At 38.3% G+C, this 14,968-nt stretch overlaps 1 protein-coding gene across 11 annotated transcripts in view; it reads right to left on the bottom strand.

Moving 5' to 3' along the window:
- Positions 1-14,968, bottom strand: part of FHIT (fragile histidine triad diadenosine triphosphatase) — a 1,501,152-nt gene that overhangs the window by 388,754 nt on the left and 1,097,430 nt on the right. The gene's annotated exons all lie outside the window — the stretch shown is intronic.

Raw genomic sequence — 14,968 nt, 5'->3', positions numbered from 1 at the left:
GTTTTGACATACTACCTGTTATTTGGAAATCAAAAAATTAAGGGATACCACTAAATTTACCTTCTTTTTTTTAGTTACCGCTAACAATCTCTTTCTAGGAAAAAAGTTACAATTGAAAAGCATTATGAAAATATTGCACAAAATGCACCATGAGTTAAAAAAACGAAGATTTAAATACAAGAAATAATCTTTGTTAAATTTGTCTTCTAGGGAGATCCACTATGCCCCAATCCTTAAATTAGAAAGTCAGCAAAAAGATGAACTGAATCCCAGATGTTAATTGCACAGGCTTACTGGATGAGAACTAGAGATGATTAATTGCTCAATTGTAATATGCATTGGACTAAATGGATGATAAGATTTCCAGTAGTTGGTTTTGAGGTCCAGAGGGGAAAGATTGTTTCTTTACAGGTCTGGGAATCCTAAGGGCCAAAGACATTTACAATGTCTGTATTTAGTAAAAAGTTGGGTAAATAGAAGAAGAGGTTAGGGAATGGGGTAAATTTCCAGAAAGAGAGTACAGAAGTTCAAGTTCAAATTGTCTTTTCCCATTTGAAATTTAGAACATAATTGTGTATGAGAAAAAAGGTTTTAACGTTTTGAAATTTTTATTGCAGCTTCAATGATTAGCATTCCTGTCCTATAATGTCAACATTAAATCCAGACAGATCCAACACCCATTACTTCCTATCTGGGAAAAAAAAAAAAAAAAAAGACACTGTTTATCACCTAGATAACTAGATTTTTTATGTTCTGAAGAATTCAGGAGCATGCTACGGTTAATTGGGAAAATTGTGAATTAAGTCTAAGTTGTGCCCCCCCAAACTTTTTTTTTTATTAAACTTGTAACAAAGCAAATGATGAAAAACCAACAATTTGCCAAAGCTGAGTATCCAAACAATGCTCAGAGAATTCACAGAAGCAGATTCCATTAAAAAGTTGGCTACAAAGGTGGATGATAAAAGTTGGGAAGAGGCAGCATTGTAGAGACCACCAGTGACCTGGAAAATGTCCCCTACGCCATACACCGCATTCAGGCTGTTCAAACAGGAGGAAAGACCACTAACTGTAGGGTCACTACACTGAGCCCTTAGAATCCATGTAAGGCTGCCCAGGCACATCGGATATCAACTCTGTTTATGCATCAGAATCATCTGTGGAGCTTATTAAGAAGATGGGATTGTGGACTCCATTCCCCAAAAATCCTGATTCAAGAGGTGAAGGTAAGACCCAAGATAGCGTTCTTTTATATTTTCAACAAACTTCCCAGTGAATGTGGATGTACAGCTAGGTTTGATCATTTCTTTAGAATTTTTCAACTTTTAAAATTTCAAATACAAAAAATTTGCAGAGGAAGGAACACTCCCAAACTCATTCTACGAGGCCACCATCTCCCTGATACCAAAACCAGACAAAGATACAATAAAAAAAGAAAATTACAGACCAATATCACTGATGAATATAGATGCAAAAATCCTCAAAAAAAATACTAGCAAACAGAATCCAACAACACATTAAAAGGATCATACACCAAGATCAAGTGGGATTTACCCCAGGGATGCAAGGATTCTTCAATATACACAAATCAATCAGTGATACACCATATTAACAAATTGAAGAAGAAAAACCATATGATCATCTCAATAGATGCAAAAAAAGCTTTTGACAAAATTCAACACCCATTTATGATAAAGACTCTCCAGAAAGTGGGCATAGAGGGAACCTACCTCAAGCTAATAAAGGACATATACGACACACCCACAGCAAACATCATTCTCAATGGTGAAAAACTGAAAGCATTTCCTCTAACATCAGGAACAAGACAAGGATGTCCACTCTCACCACTATTATTCAACATAGTTTTGGAAGTCCTAGCCACGGCAATCAGAGAAGAAAAAGAAATAAGAGGAATACAAATTGGAAAAGAAGAAGTAAAACTGTTACTGTTTGCAGATGACATGATACTATACATAGAGAATCCTGAAGATGCCACCAGAAAACTACTAGAGCTAATCAATGAATTTGAAAGTTGCAGGATACAAAATTAATGCACAGAAATCTCTTGCATTCCTATACACTAATGATGAAAAATCTGAAAGAGGAATTAAGGAAACACTCCCAATTACCATTGCAACAAAAAGAATAAAATACCTAGGAATAAACCTACCAAGGGAGACAAAAGACCTGTATGCAGAAAACTATAAGACACTGATGAAAGAAATTAAAGATGATACCAACAGATGGAGAGATATACCATGTTCTTGGATTGGAAGAATCAATATTGTGAAAATGACTATACTACCCAAAGCAATCTACAGATTCAATGCAATCCCTATCAAATTACCAATGGCATTGTTTACAGAACTAGAACAAAAAATCTTAAAATTTGTATGGAGACACAAAAGACCCCGAATAGCCAAAGCAGTCTTGAGGGAAAAAAACGGAGCTGGAGGAATCAGACTCCCTGACTTCAGACTATACTACAAAGCTACAGTAATCAAGACAATATGGTACTGGCACAAAAACAGAAACATAGATCAATGGAACAAGATAGAAAGCCCAGAGATAAACCCAAGCACCTATGGTCAACTAATCTATGACAAAGGAGGCAAGGATATACAATGGAGAAAAGACAGTCTCTTCAATAAGTGGTGCTGGGAAAACTGGACAGCTACATGGAAAAGAATGAAATTAGAACACTCCCTAACACCATACACAAAAATAAACTCAAAATGGATTAGAGACCTAAATATAAGACTGGACACTATAAAACTCTTAGAGGAAAACATAGGAAGAACACTCTTTGACATAAATCACAGCAAGATCTTTTTTGATCCACCTCCTAGAGTAATGGAAATAAAAATAAAAATAAACAAATGGGACCTAATGAAACTTCAAAGCTTTTGCACAGCAAAGGAAACCCTAAACCATACGAAAAGACAACCCTCAGAATGGGAGAAAATATTTGCAAACGAGTCAACGGACAAAGGATTAATCTCCAAAATATATAAACAGCTCATGCAGCTCAATACTAAAGAAACAAACAACCCAATCCAAGAATGGACAGAAGACCTAAATAGACATTTCTCCAAAGAAGACATACAGACGGCCAAGAAGCACATGAAAAGATGCTCAACATCACTCATTATTAGAGAAATGCAAATCAAAACTACAATGAGATATCACCTCACACCAGTTAGAATGGGCATCATCAGAAAACCTACAAACAACACATGCTGGAGAGGGTGTGGAGAAAAGGGAACCCTCTTGCACTGTTGGCGGGAATGTAAATTGATACAGCCACTATGGAGAACAGTATGGAGTTTTCCTAAAAAACTAAAAATAGAATTACCATATGATCCAGCAATCCCACTCCTGGGCATATACCCAGAGAAAAACCATAATTCAAAAAGACACATGGACCCCAATGTTCATTGCAGCACTATTTACAACAGCCAGGTCATGGAAGCAACCTAAATGCCCATCGACAGATGAATGGATAAAGAAGAAGTGGTACATATATACAATGGATTATTACTCAGCCATAAAAAAGAACGAAATCGGGTCATTTGTTGAGATGTGGATGGATCTAGAGACTGTCATACAGAGTGAAGTAAGTCAGAAAGAGAAAAAAAAATGTCATATATTAACGCATGTATGTGGAACCTAGAAAAATGGTACCGATGAACTGGTTTGCAGGGCAGAAGTTGAGACACAGATGTAGAGAACAAACGTATGCACACCAAGGGGGGAAAGCCGTGGGGGGGTGGGGATGGTGGTGTGATGAACTGGGTGATTGGGATTGACATGTATACACTGATGTGTATAAAATTGATGACTGATAAGAACCTGCTGTATATAAAGATAAATAAAATAAAATTCAAAAATTAAAAAAAAAATTCAAATACAGGTAACATTTGATGATCTTTCATTTTAATTTTAATGATGGGATGTGCTAAGGGGTGAATGACTTAATATAGGTATGATAACATCAAGGGCATCCTATAGTGCTGTTTTTTCAATGCACTTCAGAATCTTTGGTGCTCTCCCTACCCCTCAGAGGTGAAAGGACTTTCCCAAGGTCACAGAGAGTTAGTATACAAAAAGTGGTAAGAATTCTAATATTAGTAACTATGTACCAGCTACAATTATTTGATTGTCCAATAAACTAGAAGTTAGTAACTACTAATAACTGAAAGGTCATTGCCCTATTTCCTAAATTTTAAGATGCTTATTTTTACATTTTTAACGTAAGTAAAGGGAGATGCATCTTATAATTGACTTAGGTGTTTAATATGGTAGCATTTCTTTTTTCCAAAATACTATGCAATCAATGGTGTTCTTACAACCAACAACATCACAAAATCAAGGAAGTGTGATGTGTGTGTGTACATGTATGTGCTATACACATGCATCATCTCTCTGAAACAAGGCTTTGTACTAATTTTCTACCTCTGTATGGCTCATTGTCAGTGTCTCAGTTAAGGAAATCAAGACTTACCTGGGCTAGAAACCCAGAAATAAACTTTTGGTGTAGACTCGCCTCCTACCATCAGCATCTCTCATTGAGTACTGGTGACTACGTTTCTATCTTTTCAGTCTTTTCTCTCCTTCTCAATTTTCCTACTTCAACTTTTCCCTCTACTGCAGCACCAATCCGACCCACCACAAGGTGGCCACGTTTATTCTCAGGAAACACATAGTTGATCCTGTTACTTCCTCTTCTAAAACATCTGGTGGCCTCCCTGGGCTTTCGAAATCAAGTCCAAAGCCCCCCAGATGGCATTTAAGATGCTCTGAAATCTGTCCCTGCTCTTCCTTTCCAGTCTCAAAGCTGTCACTTACCTCTTCCCTGGTTAATCAGTCCAATTATTATTTCCAGAATTTTACAGCCTTTTTGATACATTTCTACTAGTGGAAACTTTCAAGGTCTGGCTCGAAAGTCACACTGTTCATCAAACTTTTCCAGTCTTCCCATCAAAAAAAATGTCTGCCACCTCAGCCTTCTCATAGCATGGAAGACCACCAGCCTGTACCAGCCCAAAGCTGTGCCACGTGTGTGCCATCTGTCTATCCAAACAGAGGATAAGCTTCTTGACAGCAGAAGCCTGGTCTTAATCGATTTAGTTTCCCCCACAGAGCTCAGCACAGTGAGCTGCACATAGTGGGTACTGAGTAAACACACAATGTTTAACAAAGCCATAATACATGCTAAAGCCAGGTGACCACAGGTTAAGGATATTATAAGGACAACTTCACTGAGCTGAAATTCTTAGTCCCGTGCTGGGCACCTGCAGATTTTTATTGGGTTCCACTATGAATGGCATAATTTTAGATAATATTAAGCTGATGATGCACAATCTTCTCTCTCAATCTTGGCCAAACCCAGGGAAGCAATTTCCTATTTGATTAAGAATATAACAGAAGCATGGACTGGATTATAAAAATTTACAATAGGGTTGAGAATGTAAGCCTAATTGTGGATCAGATGGGGAACATTCTAAATTTTTTTAAGGAAGTATGCGGACAGCCTATTTAAGAAAATACGGTATCATCTTTAGCATTGCGCCGAACTTTGGTAACTGTCTAATTTCAAGACAGGTACTTATTCTCCTTCTGTAGGATATAGAAAGGGGGTGGTGGTTGCTCAATGTCTCAGCTTATCAATTCTTGCCTTAATTATAACTCAGCTAGATGATTTTTACCATTTGTTTACACAGCACCAAATAAGCTTTACAATATATCTATCTTCACATAGCCGTTCCCAGATTTTGCCTTTAGATTTGCATTTACGTTTAATGATAGGGTTTAAATGAAGTTGCCTTCTCCTTGACATAGCAATTTTCAAAATTTTTCTTTCTAAAATCCTAGGAGATTCTTAAGGATTCCTCATCTACCTCACCTCCAGAAATCCTCAAAGGATATTAAAGAATCTTGAAACTTTCTTTCTGTGATTTGCGGTATTTGTTTTAATCCATTGATCAGATCTTCATTGCACTGAACCAATTAAAACTGGGCAATTTAAGCTACCCCTATGATGGTTCACTAGCCTCAGCAATCACATTTGCAAGAAGGCAAAGGCCTATGTCCAACATTATTAGGAGTAGTAATTATATGTTATGTATTAATGCTACTAAATAAGTTAATGTGAATTACATATACTCACTAATAAGTATAATATATTAATATGTTATAATTATAAAAATAATAGCAGTTTGAGTCCTTGATCTCCACCTACCACTATTCTAAGTACCTTACATGCACTTTTATTATATTCCCACAACATTCCTGTGGGTAAGCTTTATCTCCACCTTACAGATCAGGACACTGAGACCAAGGTGATGTAGGGAAGAGGGCAGAAACATCCATGAGGCACTAACTAGGCATCCTGCTCTTTCACCCTCCGTAATAATACATCCCCACCCCCGCCAAGGGATTAATTAAGTAGTGTGAATAAGAGTTCATTTCATGGCTTCATGTCACCTGGGTTACTGAGAAAAGAACACATTACCCCTGCACCCTCCCATTTGAAGCCATAGTTCTGTTTCTGAGTCCCAGCCCTGCAACATGAAATACATGTGACCCAGGTCCATCCCTCTGCAATTGATACTTTATGGTTCTAAGTCTATGAAGTATCTCACAAAAAACTCCCCCTTTAAACTGAACTTTCCTCCCAAACCCCAAGCCTCTTTTCCTAGTTCTTCTCAAAAGTCTGGTCAGATTTTGGTATCTTTAGTCATCTAAAAAATTATATATATAAAGATTTAGTTTTATTTTACTATTTACTCAAACCAAGAATCATTTATCATGCCTGCTAAGAGTAAGTTGCCTTCCTAGGTATTACTATAAATAGAAAACAGGGTACCTAAAGGACCTTAAGTTCTGAGAGGGGAAATGACAGAAATGCACCAAAAAAAGTTTAAAAAAAAAAAAACCTGCAGCTAAAAAAAAAAATAATTTAACACACAGAGATAGTAAAAGAGATGTTACAGGGAAGCAGATGATTGTCAATTGTACTGTACTCCTAATTCCTCTACAAAGAAGCATTTACTCCAGGCAGGAATAATTCCTCCCTCTCCGGGTTGGTACAAGAATTAGAGGTAAATAGTTATAAAACACTGAACACATAGAAGCAAGTTAGTAAATGGTCACTTTTATTATTATGATCCCAATAAAGATAATACATTATATTAGAGTGATGTTTACCATTTACAAAGAAATTTTGCTCACAACCACCTCATTAGATAAAATTCTGTGAGAGGTGTTATCTCATGCAAAGCAGGAATTTGGGGTACTATGAAACAAGTTTGTGTTGAATCCCTGCCCTCAAGGCACATCTGAGTTTATGAACTAAAGCTAGGAAACAGGAAGGCTGAGCAAGATATGTTTCACCAGGAATGCAGGATGGATTCAAGAAAAGCAAATGTCTTGGAACTCAACCAAGAGGTTGGGGTAGAAGTCTAGGGGTTATAGGTAAAAAGAGTCTGGTAACAAGATCACAGGAGAAGTTTAAACATCTAAGAGACCATTTCACAGGAAAAAGCAGCTGTACCTGAAAACATTCAATTTATGACATAAAGGAGAGGCAGGGACCTGTATTCAGAGCCTGAGAGAAGTGACAATATGGTGGAACTTTTTCCAGAAATGGGGTCCTGGAAGAAGCTACTGGTTTGGAAGCTGTTGAGTTAAAGACCCACAGTAAAGTCTTATGAAAAGAGAGAGGCAACTCCTCATAATTTATACCAACTGAAAGCACTTAGGAAGAATAAATGTTAGTTAAACTTTAAAGATTAAATTACAAATTTACTCAAGTGGTTTAAACTTTTACTGCACAAGTAGCAATTTTAAGTCACAAGGGAACTGAAATGTTTCCAGAATTTTAAAATCAACTGTTTCATTCTAGTGAGAAGAGATCTTCGCTTCTAGTGCCAAGCACATAGCAAATCCTCCGCCTTGTAATGGGCTGCTAATTGCAGAGTTTCCTGGAAATAATTTTATTGCTAACTTACTAGTTTTCTGTTAATTATCATTTGAGAATAAGAAAAACTATTACTTTTGAAACCTACATTAAAGTGGGCTTAAGCAAGCATGGAAACGGAAGTCCGCAAGAGAAAACAGAAGAAGATGCAATTAATATCAACAGTTATAGTTGGATACTTGTTCATTTAATAAATCTTTGCAATATTGGCAAGATGGATGAGAAGTAGTACAAACGAGAAGAACATGAGATAAGCGATCATTTGTTATCATTACTGAGATATAAAGTATGATTCAGTGTTTCATAATGGATGTTAAATTTGATTTAACATATGGTTGGCTCATTTGCTGAAAACTATGAACTCACTCTAAAGTCAAAGCCATTGTCTTAATAACAGGCTTTGAATTATTTCTCCATAAGAGACTGAATAAACTCAGTAAACACAAGCTTGGTGAGAGGATGTGCAAAAGCTCTTTGTCAAAAAAACAAAACAAAAAAAATCAAATGGGCCATATACTCAGACTCATGGAATAAATCGCAGAAAGTATTATTGCCTACACTGAAAGAATAAAGAATTAATATCTTTTAAGACCAATACAGAGTCTGTTAAAATAGATGTTCAAATGATCAGTAGAGAAACACCTGTCACTCTTGTAACTGCTCCAGCAGCTACCTAAGAAATCCTCTTTTGTCAACTTCATCTCCCTAACCATGAAACAACGTCAGTTTCCACTTTAAGTTCCGTGGATTAAGCAGATCATCGCAAGTGCTGTTAAAACAATTTATAATCTATCGTTCTACTTCAGGAGTGATCTGACCTGGAATGAGAGACACTCAGAAACATTTGTTACATGATTATGCTCCTATCAGCCACTCAATTTTGTCCAAGTTCTCAGTTCTATCAAGAGAAATTCATCAAATATTTCTGAACAATTTGTCTACCTCCTAGAGATATGAGACCAGTTTGGAGACTAGAGGTCTTTAGTAGTCCCGGTGTTCATCCCGTCGTTGAAGGCTTATTTTTGAGCTAGCAAGTATCGGCTCTAAAATTAGGTTCATTAATAAAATGTCTACCTTACAAACAAAAATAGAATCTTCTGTTTTCACTGATGACTGTGCCTTTCCACATCTTTGGGTACCTATTCTTATAACCCAACCTACACTTATCTGCAATAACAGACTGCTAGGCAGCTCCATTATCGTGCCTTTGAAAATGATCTAGATGTGGGGAGCAGCATTTCACTTTGTTAAATGCATTAAATCCCTATCTGTTGTTAGGGTGCATCTTCCCTGATCAAAGTGTCATCTAATTCACACTTAGCTATCAGAAGCACATCTACGAAAGAGCACTTAAGCCAAATAAGCTTTATGCACCCATTCTTAGGTTATATACTTTAGAGAGTATTAACTCTTATTTGGTGTTGATTTTATTTATTGACAAAACGAAGACCTGTGTTTGACACCAACTAGCCTTGTGCCACTGAACTAGTCACTCTGACTCTCTGGGCTTCATTTCTTTCACCTGTAAAATGAGGAGTTTGAGTTACAACAAGGATTCATGAAAGCAGAGTTCACTGTCGGGCGGGTGACCCTATCCCCTGAGGACTTTGCGAGGGGTCCAACCCAATAGAGTAGACCTGGTGGAGACTCCCAAAATTCTGCATTTTAGTAAGTTCCCATACGATTCGCATGGGTATCCCCTATGGGAATAATGGCCTAAATACAGCTAAAAAAACCCACAACAGTATATACTGAATTCATTCAACCATTAGGTGAAAAAAGAAAAAGCATGGTGAATCAGATCAATATTCCATTCTGCGGGGATATCCAGTAGCCCCTCTAAGACTCTGACCTCAAAAAGTCATAGAACCCGGATGGAACAATGAATGTGAGGATTCTAGCAGCCAGGGTTTGGATTCCCATTCCCCTCTCTGTATGACTTTGGACCTGTCTGTTAATCTCTCAAAATTTAGGGCTCCTTCTCCATAAAACGGGAATAATAAATCCTACTTCAGAGGGAGATGGTGCAAGTTAATGAAAATATATACATATAAAGTACTTTCAAAATGGAAGCATTGTGGATACCTGGGAGGACTACAGTTGAGCCTTATTCATTGTTCCAGGCCTTATAGCACTTAGCGCATGGGAGATGCTAACAAAACAATGGTTTTAAGAAACACAATTTAATCCAACTACCTGTGAGATGTTATTCATTCAATATATTTTTATTGAGAATGATGAGACCTTCAATGGTGAGATCAGGCACTTTCTCCCACTTGCCTGAGCTATCCCTCTGGATTTAAAGATGGTCATCCTCTCTGACCTAGAAGCCAGGGAACTCAGCTCATCTAATGTTTTTACAATAGACACCCGAACCCAAGCTGGTCTGACAGATGCACAGCTGAATGAACTTTATTAATTAGTACCCAGACCTTTTGAAAATTGATTTCTACTTTGATCCCAGCCTGTGCATTTCTATCTCTGATAGCTAAATAGCAAATCATGTTATCGTATAATTAAGTGATAATCTGTATGACAGAGAAGATGACAGGACTATAAATGGCTTATGCAAGTGATTAAAGTAACTTCCTCCCTCTTCCCACCCAGCCCTGGAAATGTTCTCCAACTTCACAAAGCTATGAGTTGTTAATAAACTCTCTGTGACATCATATGACCCTCATTCCTATTCAGCAAGATGACATATACACTAAGTCACTCTCTAGAAATCATACATGCTTTACTCTTTATGCTTAAATAAGTATACCCTAATAGCCTTGAGGAGCTACACAAATCCAGTAAAAACAACTGACTTTGCTATTCAAATTATTAAATTTTGCAGATGTAGCTCTATGTCTAGATCTGCCAAAACACACACACACACACACACACACACAGGTTCAAAGTAAACTAAGGGTCACTGTTGGTATAATATTGAGCATTTAATATACAATAAGAATAAATGGCTATAAGAAGGTAAGTTTTACTTCAATGAATAAAATGAATATTTATTGAGCATTTATTGGGTACTGGTTACTCTGGTAGGAGTTCAGGATATTATAATAAAAAAAACACCATGTCTGCCTTTAAGGCAGAGCAGGACCTAGTGCAAGGAGGGGAATAATAGTTATTCTGCAGCGAACTGGTTACCACACTAATTGAGGACCAGGTGGAAAGAGTGCTGGGCTTGATTAGCAATGTCTGCCATTAGGGTTGACAGGAATAACACAGTCCATTCATGTATGCTTAATGAACACTACACAAATAAACAAACAGATGCATGAATGCCATCTTTCTGATTGGACTAAAAGCTCCTTTGGGGCAAGTTTCATGGTTATTCGACCTCCATATCCCTCAAAACCCCTAACACAGTTCTTTGTACACAGTAGACATTCATTTTGCTGGGTCCCTGGATGGACTGCTTTAGTTAGTTCCTCACAATATAATTCGGCTGCCATTTTGAACACCTCAACGATTTTAAACCTTCCCTTTCCAGTTACTCTATCCTCTTTTCCTCTCCTCCTCCTTTCTAAATGCAACACAAATTCGTTTCTAGATCCTCAGCTTCCGACAAGGAGAGTCTCCTTTGAACGAATTCAACAAATGTGTTACACACATATGTGTATTTATGACCCTCTGCTACCCACATGTGGAAGGCTTTTTTAAGCCAACTTGTAAACTTTCCCAGACTACATATTCCTGTTCACATTCCCAGTCTCTTAATAAAGCACCATCTAATTATTTTTCTTTCAAGTAATATAATATATATATAAAGGACTGGGAGATGCCCTAATTCTACTGTAAGTAGTAAATTTACTTTTATACTGGTTTGAACAATCACATTACAGTCCTCCTTCAGTATCCCCATGGAGGACCGGCTCCAGGAGCCCACCATACACCAAAATCTGCAGATGTTCAAGTCCCTGTATAAAATGGCGCAGACAACGAATACAGTTGGCCCTCCGAATCTGCAAGTTCCACATCTGAGGATTCAACCGACCACAGATGGAAATTTCCCAGATGTGAAATCCCCAGATATGGAGAGCTGACTGTATGTTTACTGGAAAACTCTGCATATAAGTGGACCCGTGCAGTTCAAATCCCTGTTGTTCAAGAGTCAACTCTATTTTCCTAGTCAGTCTAAATCCATGCCATTTTTCTCATCCTTGTTTCTTGATATTTAAGACACTTCAAATGTGTAATCTAAAGTAATGTAATTATTTTTTATTATGTCTTACTCATCCTTGGTGCCTATTTTTCCCACCCCAAACTTTTCAAGGTTTCTTTTGGTATCAAATTTAAATTAAGGATATATATAAGACCCTCTCAGATTACTATCCAGCCCATTCTTGCATTTTGGGTCTTAGAAACCTCTACTATGTCTTTTATAAAATGTACTGAACTCAAAATGTTTATCTGGGTCATCTTCTTAATGATGCTTAGATATCCTTTCAAAAGACATACCTCTTTTTACCCAGTCCACACTTTCTTTCTCTCTGTTTTTCTGTGTCTTCTGGGGTTCTGCTATTTCTCTCTGGGATTCTCTGTCTCTCCATACTTTGCTCTCTCTCACACACACATATTCAATATCCAAATTCAGTCTATTTATTTTTGTGATATGCCATTCCTCTGATACATTTGTTAGACGTTCTTTTTTTCCCCATGGAATCAATTCTAAGGGAAAGGGTGAAAAGGAACCCTGCAGAGCGATCACTGAAGCTTTAAAAAAATCCAAGTCTGGGACTGCCTCTAACCAGCTGCCATGTGATACTGTCTTTGGCTTTCCCATCTGTAAAACTGGAGGATAAAACAAGACCACATCTAACTGTACCTGACATGTGTCAGGCATCAAGCTAAGTGTTGTATGGGATTATCACCTAATGCTCACAACAACTTCACAAAATGGGCACCAGTGTTATCTCCATTCTATCACTGAGGAAAATGAGACTCAGAGAGTAAACTAGCTTTGCAAATGAAAAACCATGAGTCTGAGGCTGGAACTCAGGCAGCCTGAGTCTCAAGTTACATATTTTTTCTGTATCACATTCTCCTATCAATTGATCTCCTATATTTTTATACAATTTAAAAAGTGAAAACATTCAACATGTGATTTTTTGTAAATGATGAAATCATACACAGAAATAACGCCCAAATTGTTGAAAAGTTATTTCGTCTTCCAAGGACACCAATAAACCCTACTGCAATCCAATAACTGTGTTCAGGTACACACACATACATGCAGCCAAGCCCGACCTAGATTTATAGGTCCTACAAGGTCTTACTTCTGCAAGAGTAGGTTCCTGCTCAACCTCTCTTGCCAGGGAGAGAAGAGAGATGGACATGCACTCCACCAACCCTAGGGTATTCATCAGGTACACACTCAATGGACATGAAATGAAGTAGAGTGGAGTGGAGTGGAGTAAAGGAGAAGAAAAGGGAAGGGGATGAGGGACAGGAAGGAAAGAGGGAGGCAAGGAGGTAGCAGGGGACAGAAGGAAACAGGAGGCTACGGAGGAAGTAAATACCCAGCTGAGAATAGAAGAATGGGAACCAAGAAAAAGAAGGAAGTAGTCAGAGGCATTGTCAGAAAGACAAAAGGGGAGAGAAAACAGTGCCACAGGAGCCAAAAGGTAAAATACCTTCAGAAGAGATGGGTAGATTCCAAAGATGACACCTACTGGTGATGTCTTTTCCTTGCCAGGAACACATGCAAAGGAATGAATTCAGCACCTGGGGCTGTGTCGATAAAGGGCTGCATCCTCAAAACGCCTCCGGGGACCAGGCAAATAGCATAAGTATAAGATCATAGGTGAGAGGATGCTTGAACATCAAGCACAGCATCTATTTAAAGGGGAAAAACTGTGCAGATCAAACAGGTAAGCCCAGATTCTGTCCCCACAGCCTGGAGCTAACACATCAATTCAATTCAAATATTTGTGAAACATTTACAATGGGGTTTTAATCAGAAACCTTTACTTGAATAGCTGCAAACTTCATCCTCTCCAAACCTCTTCCCTCATCACAGGAGAGGTGAGGTTTTATATGAAGTAACCCAGCTCTGATTTCTTGGTACTGGGAAAGAAAAACCAACCACCCCACACCTGCCAGAGCTTCTTATCTTGGGTGTTGGCACTGGGCAGGGGTCTCCATGGCAGGAGCCTACACAGCCCCAAAAGACGTGGCAGAGATACCAACACCTTGGCCATGGTGACTTCTTTGAAGTTAAGTTGTTCATTTTCTCACTTGCTAATGTTGGAACTCTTTAGAGTTTTCCAGTGGAAGGATTTGGGAGCAAAGCAGTATCTGCATTTTCTTCATATTGATAGAGTGGCTCAAAAATCTAAATCCATCCAAACTGGCCTCCACCCCCCACCCAGCACTCTGCTCTCGTAGTGTCCTGTACTCTTTTCACAAAACTTTCCATCATTCATAGTAATATATATTTATTGGTCTCGTTTATTGTCCATTTCCTCTACTAAGTTCAGACTCCACGAGGTCAAGGACAGAGATTGCTCTGGATTTGCTCACCACTGAACCTCCTGTATCTGGCACAAGTCAATGTGGGATATATATTTTCTTTGTTGGTGGTTTGCCTGGCAAACAGCAGGAGTCCAACAAATGTTACCTCTTGCTGCTACTTGTGTTGTTACATCAGCACACCTCCAACAGTGCCAGGCAGGAGGAGGAGGATAGAGAGGGAAGCAACTGGAGAGTTCAAGGTCAAGGTTTTTTCTGGAGCCGCCATGTCTCACATTTCCTGGCTGAGGCTGAACTTCCTCTTTTTTGCTAACCCAAACCTGCCCACAACGCTGCTTCATTAAGGCTGAGGCATTATCAAGGTCTATCCTAACAGAGGGTTTGGTTTCAGGGTACCCTCACACATCCCCAGTGCCAGACAAGTGCAGAAATTATGTTCCTGTCCCATCTAACTCACACATTACCTTGAATGTTTATTACCAGCGGCTGTAACATGCAGTGGTGCCGGCCCGTGAG

Source organism: Eschrichtius robustus, chromosome 12 (assembly GCF_028021215.1).
Source record: "Eschrichtius robustus isolate mEscRob2 chromosome 12, mEscRob2.pri, whole genome shotgun sequence".
NCBI lineage: Eukaryota > Metazoa > Chordata > Mammalia > Artiodactyla > Eschrichtiidae > Eschrichtius > Eschrichtius robustus.
Note: the sequence above shows the minus strand (reverse complement) of the source record. Positions and strands in the feature narration are given on the sequence as shown.